Raw genomic sequence first — 13,523 nt, 5'->3', positions numbered from 1 at the left:
CTCGTCCAACAACACCAAATCAGTTTCCATGCATGGAATTCAGTATATCATATATCAAATGCAGTATTTCAGTAAAACGGTAAATAACCATGAATGAAATCACAAGGGGTGAGGGCGGTCAAGTACACCCTCACCTCAATCATTTCCAATAACCAATTAAGCCTTCAAGGCATCAAATACACATAGCACAAAGCCACATTATAACAAATAAGTGAGTAGTATACTCACCAAGCTAGTAAGTGGTGTTTCATACACCGTGATCACCAAGACGTCGTGAGCTACCGTCACGTCCTATAACATGTAACACATTCAATGAGACTCGATACCGAGCCATATAGCCATGCCAATTACAACCCCAATAGGGTTTCATATGCATAAATGTGCATAATAGCAAACCAGAATTAAGAAAGGGCTTTAACTTAAGCCTTGATAAGAAAACCGGTTTTGACGTCATAATGCGGTAATGGCACAAATCTCACTACGAATATCGGTTAGGGGTGTAAGACCCACCGTTTCGAAGCTATGGAACAGGGCTACAACAATGTAGAAGGTTACTCAATCCCGTTCCTAGCTTAACTAGGTCGAATATACGAAATACTATACCAGAATTCCCAAAACAGGTTTGCAAAACGCAGAAAACTGTAATCGGTATATCTCAGTCCATACAAGTCCAAATGCCGAAATTCCAAAGGCATATGTTAGCTAAGACATTCAGCTACATTTCATCAGAAGACACCAACTTCAAAATCCAAACCAATTCCAGTCAAAAAGGCCAATTACTATCGCAGTTTTCACATTCTGCTCAATGCAGAACAGCTACAGTAGAAACGGCATAACTCACTTCACACTCATCCAAATGACCTGAAATTTTACAGGCACCTTAAACACATTAATAACTACAACTTTCATGTTTTGAGAAAAGTCTAATTCGGCCTCTAACCCAGTGATCTAAAACCGGACAGAAATGGGATTCTATGAACCCTAACTTTTCAATTTTCACACCAAATCCAAATTTTCCTATCCAATACACCTCATAGAGTCATTATCAACCATTATCATTCATCATACAAGGCCACAACATTCATTTCATATTAAACCAGAAAAATTCCCAATAAAATAAAAACTTCACCAAAACTCTTCAAATCAAGAAATAAATCATATAATCCTTCACTCATGCCACCATTAAGCATAATATAACCATCATTAGGTATAGGGGAGAGGTTGAAGCATCACTTACCAAGAAACAAGAGAGAGGAGGATGTTGGACACCTTAAACCTTCAAACCAAGTTCACCAAACAACTTACTATCACTAGAAGATAGTATTTTATGGAGTGAAATGGATGGAAGCAAATGTTTTTGGTTGATTTGCACCAAGTGGAAGCTTGAAATTTGATGAACTTTCTTCCTTGTGGAGCTTGGGATGGCCGGCCAACAAGAAGTGAAGAATGGTGGTTTTTTGTGAATTTTTGGAGATATTAACTTAAGTGGTCAAAAGTCAAAAAAATGTCAAAATGTGAATAGTGTTTCTTAAAAGGCATCCAATGAGGAGATGACATGTGGCACTCTATTAAATGCATTCTTATCATTCTTTTCTCTCTCACATCAATCACTTCACACACACTACTTATCTCTTAACATCCGATAAATTTTAAACAGTATCCAAAACTTAACCTTATTGGCCGAATTTTTCCGAACTTTTCGCACTAGTGGGTCCCACGTCCACTATTTACTCTTAATTTTCTAAAATTTCTCCAATGCTAGAAAAATCATCTAAAAACTATAATTGCTCATAAAATCCACTAAGAAAATATTTCTAAGCCAGAAAATGCAGAAAACATGCAATTAAGGGGAAATAAACCCTAAGAAAATATTAGGGTTTTTACGGGTTCTCACACTCTCCCCCCCTTAAAAGAATTTCGTCCTCGAAATTTCTCACCTTAATTCCCGAAAAGGTTTGGGTATTTCTTTCGCATTTCCTCTTCCATCTCCCAGGTAGCTTCCTCCACTCCGTGGTTTCTCCATAGCACTTTCACTAGCGGAATCTTCTTGTTTCGGAGCTCTTTGACTTTTCGATCGAGTACTTGAACCGGTTTCTCTTCGTAGGCCAGTGATTCATCCACTTCGATATCCCCCGGTTGCAATACATGGGATGGGTCAGGATGGTACTTCTTTAGCATTGACACGTGAAATACATCATGGATTCGAGATAGACTGGATGGCAGTTCCAATCGATACGCGACCGCTCCAACCCTCTGAAGGATTTTGTAGGGTCCGACGTACCGTGGTTGAAGTTTCTTTCCTTTGTCCGTTGTAAGACTTCGTAAGGGTGTGATTTTGAGAAATACATGGTCTCCAACTTCAAATTCCAAATCCTTTCTTCGGTTATCCGCGTAGCTCTTTTGTCGACTCTGGGCTGTTTGAAGCCGTTGCCTTATCAACTTGACCTTCTCTTGAGCCTCTTCCATCCATGGAATAGTTGCCGGGTCCAGTGCTTTCTTTTCACCTACTTCCTCCCAGTAAATCGGTGACCGGCACTTGCGTCCGTAGAGAGCTTCATACGGAGCCATTTGAATTGACGAATGGAAGCTATTGTTATATGCAAATTCGACTAAGGTCATGTGCTGACCCCAGTTGCCTCCAAAGTCCAGAATGCACGTTCGTAGCATGTCTTCGAGAGTTTGAATTGTCCGTTCTGACTGGCCATCTGTCTGAGGATGATAGGTAGTGCTCAAATTGAGTTTAGTCCCCAAGGTTTCTTGAAACTTCTGCCAAAAATCGTGATACGAACCGTGGATCCCGATCGGAAACGATGCTCACAGGAACACCGTGTAGTCTTACTACTTCGTCCACGTACAGTCGGGCCAACTGATCCATTGAATACTTCATGTTCACCGGCAAGAAATGGGCCGACTTGGTTAATCGATCAACGATCACCCAAACGGCATCGTGTCCCCTTTGCGTCCTCGGTAAACCGGAAACGAAGTCCATTGTGATGTTTTCCCACTTCCACTCGGGTATCTCGAAGGGTTGTAATAGACCCGATGGTTTTTGATGTTCTGCCTTCACTTGCTGGCAAATAAGACATTTCTGCACGTATTGAGCTATTTCCCTCTTCATATTGTCCCACCAATAAGTCCCTTTCAGGTCTTGATACATCTTGCTGCTACCCGGATGGATTGTATACTTGGACCGATGAGCTTCCTCCAGAATTTCCTCTTTCAACACCTCTTCATTCGGTACTACGATTCGGTTCCGATACTTCAAAAGACCCTCAGGACTCAAATTGAAGTCCGTTGTTTCTCCCTTTACCAATTTCTCTCTCCACTTCCGTACCATCCAATCCTCGCCTTGCGCCTCTTTTATACGTTCCAGTAGAGTGGAGGTAACCCTAACATTGCCAAATATCACCTTATGGCTCCCTAGACAGGGTTTCCATTCACACACGGATTCTAACAAATCCCACTCCTTAATCATTAGCCCTGCCACTTGCACTTTACGACTCAGGGCATCTGCTACCACATTTGCCTTTCCCGGATGGTAATTGATCGTACAGTCGTAATCTTCCAGGAATTCCATCCACCTTCGTTGCCTCATGTTTAGTTCCTTCTGGGAGAAGAGGTACCTAAGACTCTTGTGATCCGAAAACACTTCGAAGGTCACCCCATATAGGTAATGCCTCCACTTTTTCAGTGCAAACACAACTGCAGCTAATTCTAGATCGTGAGTCGGGTAGTTCTGCTCGTGAAGCTTCAATTTCCTAGAGGCAAAAGCAATCACATTCCGGTTCTGCATCAAAACGCATCCCAATCCTTCTCGCGACGCGTCTGCATATACTGCAAACCCGTCCACTCCATTTGGCAAGACCAGTACCGGAGCCATGGTCAATCTTTTCTTTAATTCCTGAAAACTCGTTTCGTATCGGCCGTTCCAGATAAACTGGCCATGCTTCTTCATTAGGTCAGTTAAAGGTCCTGCCAGTTTGGAAAAGTCCCTAACGAACCTTCGGTAGTACCCAGCTAGCCCTAGAAAGCTACGAATTTCCGTGGGGGTTTCTGGCCTCTTCCAATTTGTCACGGCCTCAACCTTCGCCGGGTCCACCGAAATACCTTCATGAGAGATCACGTGCCCGAGAAATGCCACTTTCTCCAACCAGAACTCGCATTTGCTAAACTTGGCATACAGCTGATGTTCCCTCAGGGTCTGCAACACCACTCTCAAATGTTCCTCATGCTCCTCACGTGTCTTAAAGTAGACCAAAATGTCGTCAATGAACACCACGACAAATCGGTCCAGGTAGGGTTTGAAAACCCTATGCATTAGGTCCATGAAAGCGGCGGGAGCATTAGTCAGTCCAAAGGGCATAACGGCGAACTCGTAATGCCGTATCTTGAATTGAAAGCAGTTTTCGGAATGTCCTCCTTCCTAATCGACAACTGGTAGTATCCCTGTCGGAGGTCCAACTTGGAGAAGACCACTGCTCCTTGCAACTGGTCGAACAATTCGTCGATGTGGGGCAGTGGATACTTATTCTTGATCGTTACATTATTTAGACCCCGATAGTCAATGCACATTCTCAAGGTTCCATCCTTTTTCTTCACAAATAGAACAGGAGCTCCCCAAGGAGATTAACTCTCGTGAATGAAACCGCGCTCCAACAGATCTTGCAATTGCAACTTCAGCTCCTTAAGTTCTGCAGGCGCCATTCGGTAAGGGGTTTTCGAGATAGGTGCAGTTCCAGGTAAAAGGTCAATTCGAAATTCTATCTCTCTTTCCGGAGGTAAAGCCACTAACTCATCAGGAAAAACATCTGGAAAGTCCCTCACTATGGCCACATCTTCAACTTTCAACTTATCCGTAGGGGTATTAATTAAGAAGGCCAAAAATCCTTGCGCCCCTCTACTTATCAGTTTCCTAGCTCGAATGCCCGAAATGAGAGCAGATGAGGCTAACCTACCCCTTATATCCAACCTTAAGGTTGACTCGCCAGGAATGCGAAATTCTACTATTTTCGTTTTACAGTCCAGTTGGGCGTTATATTTGGCTAACCAGTCCATACCCAAAATCACATCGTACCCCTTAATGGATAAGCTAATCAAGTCCCCTAAAAACCTCCTTTCACCTACCCATACGTCACAATCCCTATAGACCATACTAGTCACCAAACGTTGATTCCCCGTAGGTGTACTAACCTCTAAATCATATGGCAAACTAGCAGGTTTTATATCGATGCCACACATGAAATCAGGGTTAACAAACGAATGAGTGGCACCAGGATCAATTAAAACTTTGGCAAAGCGGTGGAAAATAGGGATCGTACCTTCCACCACCTCGGAAGACTCTGGGATCTGGTGAGGCTCTAAGGAATATACCCTAGCTGAAACTTTAGGCTTGGATCCGTCTCCCTTGGCTGGTCCAGTATTGGTCCTCGACGGTAGTTGGCTCCCCTTTCCGTCTTGTTTCAGGACCGGACATGTAGCCAGCTGATGGTCCGCACTTCCACACCGCAGACATTTCCCCAGTTTCCTCCAGCAATTGTCCTCGGTGTGGTTTGTCTTTCCACAGTGCCCACAGGGACCACGAGGTGCCGAAGCCGAGCCACTCTGGGTGTTTCCCCTTTGTCCTCGCCCAGCTTGGCCGCCCCTGAACGGAGTCCCTCTGCCTGATCCAGATTGTCGACCACCTCCCATGCCTCGTCCAAACTTAGAGGGAGTGCTCTTCTCACCCTGTCCAGATGTACTCCCAGGAAAACCACGCTTTTTAGCCTGGAAGTTTCGGACCTGAAGCCGTGCACTCTCAACCCGTTGGGCCTTCTCCATTGCCTCGCTAAATGTAGTGATTTGAGCCGCCGCGAGGTCTTTCTGGATCTCCACATTCAAACCCTGAATGAAGCGCCTCACCCGTCGTTGCTCAGTCATGATCAGTTCAGGCGCGAATTTGGACAGGCGGGTAAACTGGCTCTCGTACTCCGCCACCGTCTGAGCCCCTTGCCGGAGCCGGATAAACTCGTCCTCCTTCCTCTCCTGGACTAGAGGAGGGAAAAATTTGGCATTAAATTCCCGGATGAAGTTCACCCACGTCCTCGGTGTCTGCTCTCGCTCCCATTTCTGTCTAATTACGTTCCACCAGGAACGGGCAGCCCCTTCAAGTTGAAACACGGCAAAAGTGACCTGCCGTTCGTCCGGGTAGTGTAGGGCCGCGAATAAATCAACCATTTTCTCAAGCCACTTCTCGGCGACGTCAGGGTCGGGTCCCCCAATAAACTTTGGCGGGGAAAACTTTTGGAAACGTTCGAGAGCTCTATCCTCGCTCTCAACGTGGTTACCAGGGTTTCCAGGGTTAGGGTTTGGGTTTTGGCCCTGTTGTTGCACTACTTGTGCAAGTAGGTTGGTCATTTGCTGCATAGCAGCAGCGATTTGCACATTGGGGTCTAATTGCGGTCCAGTATTAGGTCCAGTAGAGGGTTCCCCCGTTTCCCTAATCGGTGCGGTTTGTCTAGTTCCGCGCCCGCGTCCCCGACCACTTCGTGTTCCTTCCATAAATTCACTCGGTCTAGGCAAAAGTACCAAACCAAAGCAGTAATAAAGCAGGTAAGTAACACATAAACTTTCACATAACACATATTGATACATTTCACACAGGGCCACAAGCACACATAGATACAAGCCAAACATATATATACAAGCAGTCAGTCAAGTACGGCCAAAGCACGTACGTACACAAAAGATCCACCTGAGGATAGGCCTATCAAAAGAGATTTACACGTAGCTAACCCTACATCCAAAACGGTTAGCTAAGGCTCTATCCCTATCCACCCTATACACAAGACCAAAACTATCTATAACAACTCTAGGAGTCATAATCTAGCCCGAAGATGAGCTATGAGACCCACTCGACGGAGTGGATCCAACCCTAGCCTCAGACCCCGCACAGGAGTCCTTATCGCTCACTCCTTCCACCACCTCGGCACAGAGGTTTAGGATTGCAGCGGCTCGAGTCCTCACCTTCCGAGCCCTCTTAGACTCGTGCTCACGCGCCTCCCTCAGCTGGGCACAGAGGTCATCGACTCTATCCTCCGCCTCAAGTACATCATACTTCAGATCCTCTATCCTTTTGGCTTGCCCCTCGTTGGCCGCCTTTAACTGATTCACCTCAACCTCAAGCTTGGCATTAGCTTTTGCCAGCTCCTTTCTTTCCTTCACAACTGCCAAAACGAGGGCATTCGGGTAAGCATACTTCTCTTTACACGCGCACCGCCGAAGACGGTTAGACGGTCTCCAACGAATAACGGCCCCCTTTGGCCGGATCTAGTACTTAATCATCGGGAGCGCTACACGGGGTCGCTTGGCCGCAGGGCCATCACTAGGTCCACTGGAACTGTCCATCCTACACCAAAAGTGTAAATAAATAAGAATCAATAAGCTTAAAGACCATAAACAATAAACCCTCAGATCAAGCATTCCTATAACACCCAGACTAATTCAAACCTAGGCTCTGATACCACCTGTGACAGCCCCACCTTCCCCTAAGGCGAACCAAAGGGGTTAGCGGACTGCCTGCCCAGCTCTCGCCAGGACTAACGGTACAGTTTACGTCGATCTATTACGTTTCGGAACATACCATTGCGCGCAAACAAGTCAAAATCACAAAATAAAAAAAAACGAAAAATTTTGCCGAAGATGAATAGTGCAGGCCACGTCAGAATCCGGCCGGAATCTGGCCGGATATCCGGCCGGATTCCTGGCCGGATACTGGCCAGAGAGCAATCCAAAATTTTTCCAAAACGGCCTGCAATCCGGCCGGCAATCCGGCCAGTTTCTGGCCGGATTCCTGGCCGGATTCAGTCCAGTGCCTTTTCGTTCCAATTTTTTCCTTTTTCCGTTTGAAGGTCCTGGTGATCCGAAATCCATCCAAACATCAACCATAGATATATATACAATGAAACCCAACCTTTACAAGCCGAACGGCCTACCAAAGGATCTATTTAATTCATACATATACAAGTAGCCATTTACACACCAAACATTGGTGGAATCAAAGCACTTAGGTTTTCATCCTCAAGGAGCAATTCAAAATACATATACATGAGCTCAACTTGCATCCAACTATCATAACCTTTCCAAAAGTGTTCATTTTCCTGTAAGGAAAACAAATAACACGGAATGAGCTAAAGCCCAGTGGTATACCACCCAATAAGCAATCAAAGTCATATAAGAATGAACCTTCATTTAAAGTGCACAAATAAGCAATGAAGCAAAATGGTAAAAGGATACGGTCGGCTCTCAAGAGCCCATTTCCACGCTTGCAATCTTGATCCAACCTCATTGACCCTCCGTCAATGTCAAAAGTATCAAACCGTAGACCTCACTTTACTTCCATTCCTTCCACCCAACATACCCCAACCGGGCCCGCACTCCATTTCAGTAGCTTTTGGTAATACTCGAGTATACCGGAACCAAGGGTCTCATTACCACAAGGTTCCCCAGTACAGTCCCCGTGGCATGATAATTTTCATGACCAAGCCCTCGCCGGCTCGATCCAATTAACTACCATACGGGGTTGAGCTCAATAATGCAGTAAAGCCGTTGGATACTCGTCCAACAACACCAAATCAGTTTCCATGCATGGAATTCAGTATATCATATATCAAATGCAGTATTTCAGTAAAACGGTAAATAACCATGAATGAAATCACAAGGGGTGAGGGCGGTCAAGTACACCCTCACCTCAATCATTTCCAATAACCAATTAAGCCTTCAAGGCATCAAATACACATAGCACAAAGCCACATTATAACAAATAAGTGAGTAGTATACTCACCAAGCTAGTAAGTGGTGTTTCATACACCGTGATCACCAAGACGTCGTGAGCTACCGTCACGTCCTATAACATGTAACACATTCAATGAGACTCGATACCGAGCCATATAGCCATGCCAATTACAACCCCAATAGGGTTTCATATGCATAAATGTGCATAATAGCAAACCAGAATTAAGAAAGGGCTTTAACTTAAGCCTTGATAAGAAAACCGGTTTTGACGTCATAATGCGGTAATGGCACAAATCTCACTACGAATATCGGTTAGGGGTGTAAGACCCACCGTTTCGAAGCTATGGAACAGGGATACAACAATGTAGAAGGTCACTCAATCCAGTTCCTAGCTTAACTAGGTCGAATATACGAAATACTATACCAGAATTCCCAAAACAGGTTTGCAAAACGTAGAAAACTGTAATCGGTATATCTCAGTCCATACAAGTCCAAATGCCGAAATTCCAAAGGCATATGTTAGCTAAGACATTCAGCTACATTTCATCAGAAGACACCAACTTCAAAATCCAAACCAATTCCAGTCAAAAAGGCCAATTACTATCGCAGTTTTCACATTCTGCTCAATGCAGAACAGCTACAGTAGAAACGGCATAACTCAGTCCACACTCATCCAAAAGACCTGAAATTTTACAGGCACCTTAAACACATTAATACCTACAACTTTCATGTTTTGAGCAAAGTCCAATTCGGCCTCTAACCCAGTGATCTAAAACCGGACAGAAATGGGATTCTATGAACCCTAACTTTTCAATTTTCACACCAAATCCAAAATTGATTGCATTTTCCTATCCAATACACCTCATAGAGTCATTATCAACCATTATCATTCATCATACAAGGCCACAACATTCATTTCATATTAAACCAGAAAAATTCCCAATAAAATAAAAACTTCACCAAAACTCTTCAAATCAAGAAATAAATCATATAATCCTTCACTCATGCCACCATTAAGCATAATATAACCATCATTAGGTATAGGGGAGAGGTTGAAGCATCACTTACCAAGAAACAAGAGAGAGGAGGATGTTGGACACCTTAAACCTTCAAACTAAGTTCACCAAACAACTTACTATCACTAGAAGATAGTATTTTATGGAGTGAAATGGATGGAAGCAAATGTTTTTGGTTGATTTGCACCAAGTGGAAGCTTGAAATTTGATGAACTTTCTTCCTTGTGGAGCTTGGGATGGCCGGCCAACAAGAAGTGAAGAATGGTGGTTTTTTGTGAATTTTTGGAGATATTAACTTAAGTGGTCAAAAGTCAAAAAAATGTCAAAAGGTGAATAGTGTTTCTTAAAAGGCATCCAATGAGGAGATGACATGTGGCACTCTATTAAATGCATTCTTATCATTCTTTTCTCTCTCACATCAATCACTTCACACACACTACTTATCTCTTAACATCCGATAAATTTTAAACAGTATCCAAAACTTAACCTTATTGGCCGAATTTTTCCGAACTTTTCGCACTAGTGGGTCCCACGTCCACTATTTACTCTTAATTTTCTAAAATTTCTCCAATGCTAGAAAAATCATCTAAAAACTATAATTGCTCATAAAATCCACTAAGAAAATATTTCTAAGCCAGAAAATGCAGAAAACATGCAATTAAGGGGAAATAAACCCTAAGAAAATATTAGGGTTTTTACGGGTTCTCACAGCATAAGCTATGAATCATGACTGTTATAAGCATAAACCCTTTATCAGGATACTTGGGAGAAATAGATATGTACGTTGGGTAGGAATCTCTAATATGGGTGATTTACTCTTGGGACCGGCCGGCTCGAGTTGTGAATTACCTTATTGTGGATTCTTGTACTTGAGTACCAAAAAGAGGAGAGCACTAGAATAAGAGTCTGTATCTTGATGGTACTTGAGATAAGTTTTAATGGCAAAAGTCAAAGCGCGGAAGATTCTGACACTTGACCTAGTTGTTGGACTGATTGAGGGAATGGATCTCGGAAGTTATCATGGACTAATCTAGAAATAGTCTGTTAGGGTTTCTATAGACAATGGCTAGATTATAGTGTACGTCGAGAAATTTGCACTGAAGACCTATTTCCTTCTCCTATGATTGTGAAGACTTGATAAGTGTTTATTTTGAATATGAGGTGGTTTGATTGCAACTATATGGATATTTCTACCCCTCTTGTGATATTCTTTCCTATACTTCCTTAACAACTATCCACTAATGTCTAAGTATGGACTTGACTCGATTATTATCGTGGCGAGATCGTGAGTTTTGGATTTATGCATGGGGATTTGAGAAAAGAATTGGATTCTATACCTGTATACAAAAGCTTGAGATAGGGTGTGAAACTTTTGAGATACGAAGTACACTTTAGGATTTCATTATGTACATAAGTGATAAGAATACTCCTTGTGTTAAACTCTCCAAATAAGAATAAGTGGCATAATATTTTGAGATATTGCCCTACCTGTATTCTACTTCCTTGTCTATTTCAATTGAGAATAGCTAAGTTTAATTCCTCGTGTTAGATTGGAAGTGAATGAGCTCAAAAGATATATGACTAGAGTTTCCAATTGTAAATAGTTACTTATTCTGCTCCTTTGATTTGCCTGGCAAGCTATCATTGAGTTAAGTGAATCGGTGAGATGACAAATATGACTGATCTGCATAAGAAAATAGAGATTATTCAAATGGAAGTAGAGTTCCAAAAGAGATTAGCTGAGTACTGGGAAGGATGATGGGAACAAGAATACTTGGAGAAAATTGAACCACTGCACCAGAACATAGAATTGAAAAAGAAATACGAAGGGATTCTAGAAGAGGTGCGGAATGAGTTTGAATTAGTGCATTTGCCTAATCGAATAGCATCTTAAGACATTCCTAGTCGAAGTAGCCATTAGTGAGATTTTGCCTGAAATAGTTGTAATCATTGAATTATGCGTAGTGAAATTTTTATGTAGTAAGTTGTATTCTCGTTAGGAACAGTGAACTTGGTACCTGCTATTTTAATGAGTGCTATAAAAAAATTAGTGGTTGGGCGGTATTGGATCCTTGCCCATGAATCTATCCCTATATTTTAGTCTTAAATTAAGCGAAAATTTTTCGTTTGTCATTCGAAAGGAAGAAATTATTCAATGGATAGTGTATGGGTTTGAGAGCAAGCAAGAATAGTAGCCAAGTTTTAACTCTTCTTTTATCAAGATTAAAGTTTGTGCCACATTCTTCACCTCGACTAAATCAAAAAGTTGACCAAATTGTTTTCATTTTCCTCTTGCTTGGCCGAAGAAATGGAGAAGAAAAACCAAAGAGAGACCTTCAACTCTAACCTCAAATTTGTACTTGAATTTTGAGTTTCAACCAACTAATTTGCAAACTACTCTATAGAAATGATAACTAAGATAGATTTCAAGGTGTTGGTGGAGTGATTTTGGAGGAAGAAGCTCTAAGTTTTCATCTTTCTTAAGGTTACAGGGTAACTTTAGCAACAAACTTTCCTTTACTTTAAAATATATGCAAACTGGAGGGTTAGGGTGTCCATTTCGGTGGTTTTATGAGAAAATATCATGGTTGAAGTTGTGGTGTGAAATTTTCAGCTTTATGGTACTTTTCTATCCACACATGCCACTTAAGTGTTGGCCATGGTTTGGTAGCCTTGCTATGTGAAATATCTAGCTTTTATATGCTAGTTTGACTTGCCTAAAGAAACTTCCAGCTTGTGATTAGGAATTTCAGCTTAGGGTTCTTTTCTAACCTGAATAGGTGATAGTTATATGTCTGATGTAGTGAGTTGTGGGCTTGTTATTTATATGCTTGAGTTGAAGCTATTTCATGGGAAGAATGAAGCCTTGAATGGGCTAGGAAAAGTTAGTAAACACAAAGGATGTGCCGCTGAAAATTTTTCCGCAGGGAACCTTGGAAAGTTTTACAGAATTTGTTATATCTTGATGTAGAAAAGTCAAAATTGAGTTTCATTTATTATGTTTGAATGAATATCTACGATTTTTCAAAGTTGACTGAAACTGTATACCTGTTCTGTCTGCTACTGGGTGAAGCAGCAACTTTAGGTTGGAATTTGACCGACTCGTGGATTGGATCTTACAGTGGTACCTTCTAGAAAGTTGTAACAATTTGAATCTATATTCCGACGGTATAAAGTTTATAAGTTTTGGACATAAGAATCTCGAGATATGATTTTCAAATGAGATCACGTAAAACTGAAAAATTCCTATTTTCCTAGGATTATTCCTACTTACATTTCCAACTTTAAGATTGGAGTTGGTAAACTATTTTGAGGTTGGTTTATGAGTGGATTAAGGCTTAAATAAAAGGAAAATGAGTTCCTCAAATCATTTTAGGTCAGATAGTTTACAACTTGGCATTTTGAACGTCTTTTCTACTTTCCCCAAACGTTTGGCTATAAGTGATACTTTTCTGCTCTAAATGACTTTTGTAACATTGATTAGTAAGGACATGAGGATTATTCCTCTATTGGAACAAGCTAGTATTATATTTTGATAGGTTATACGAGTATGAAACTTGTAACTTGATACATGTTCTAAATAAAGATTTGGAGCCTCAATTCCTACATAATGTGGCTTTGTATTGCTGGTCTTTTACTAAAGCATGGGCTCACAGGACTCGAGAGAGTTAAAAAGGATATTCACTGAAAAATTTTGAGCTATTCAGTAATCAAGCTGAGAATTTCGAGGGCGAAATT

Source organism: Coffea arabica, chromosome 4c, assembly GCF_036785885.1.
Source record: "Coffea arabica cultivar ET-39 chromosome 4c, Coffea Arabica ET-39 HiFi, whole genome shotgun sequence".
Lineage (NCBI taxonomy): Eukaryota > Viridiplantae > Streptophyta > Magnoliopsida > Gentianales > Rubiaceae > Coffea > Coffea arabica.
This window is presented reverse-complemented; position numbering follows the sequence as displayed.